Consider the following 1116-nt stretch of genomic DNA (forward strand, 5'->3'; position numbering starts at 1 on the left):
CAAGTTCGCCAAATCTTGCCAACAAAACTTGGTGTCTCATCATGTTGTGATTGCTTGTTTTTTGGTAGATCGGTCAACTGCCTCAAATTACTCCAATCTACGTACTTGCACCTAAGTGTGTCACAATCAGCGAAAAATCGTCTTCGTTGTTGCGTCTAAATAAATCACAAATGGTCATTGATCTGACAGACCCTCATGATACCAACTTATAGAAGATTGGACGCTTGCCATAACAACTTTACATTATTCAAGAGTTGAGATCTTATATATACTATAAATAATTAATCTTCACGCCAACATATATATACTACAAACAACAACCCAACATGCTCGCAATCGGAAGCTTAATGGCAGATACTCTCTCCTTTATTTTTACTCCGCGTATAAAATTTGGTCAAAGTCAAACTACACAAAGTTTGACCAAATTTATATCAAAAAATACGAACATCTACAATACTAAAACTATATAGTATAAAAATACATTTCATGGTGCATCTGACAATATTGATTTTATATTGTGAATGTTGACATTTTTTATATAAAGTTAGTCAAACTTTATAATGCTTGACTTTGATCAAATTTTACATGCAAACTAAAAAGAAACGGAGATGCTACTTATTTAATATCACATACACATCAACTTAATTGCGATCCGACCATTTCGTGGTGGGACACTACCACTTATGCGTGGTGGAATGAAGATCACCTCCACACAAATGTTTGGCCACCCCATTATTGTTATTCTTTTCATTTTTCTTGAACATAGCTATACTGCTTAGTGGGTTGTGATGGTCGTGTCAAACCCACAAGGGATCAAACTACATGATTGATGTTATGTATGTCTCATTAAGACAACTTATTGTGTACGGGTCCGGTTACGTTTTGACTCGTTGTTGTAGTGTATGCGGCTAGGATGTGGTTACTGTTGGATTCAAACATGTTGTATCCTCGGCTTCCAATATAATGTGAGGGGAACCACACTTGTAGTCCATAATGAGTAGGACAGCTGACAAAAAGTCTGTTTTTAGTCCCTCCCCCGACCCCGCACCCGCGCCGCCTCCCCGGGGGGCGGCCGGGGCGGCTCCCCCCGCTCTTCTCTCCTCCCCACTCCCCTGT

Source organism: Triticum dicoccoides, chromosome 7A (assembly GCF_002162155.2).
Source record: "Triticum dicoccoides isolate Atlit2015 ecotype Zavitan chromosome 7A, WEW_v2.0, whole genome shotgun sequence".
Taxonomy (NCBI): Eukaryota; Viridiplantae; Streptophyta; class Magnoliopsida; order Poales; family Poaceae; genus Triticum; species Triticum dicoccoides.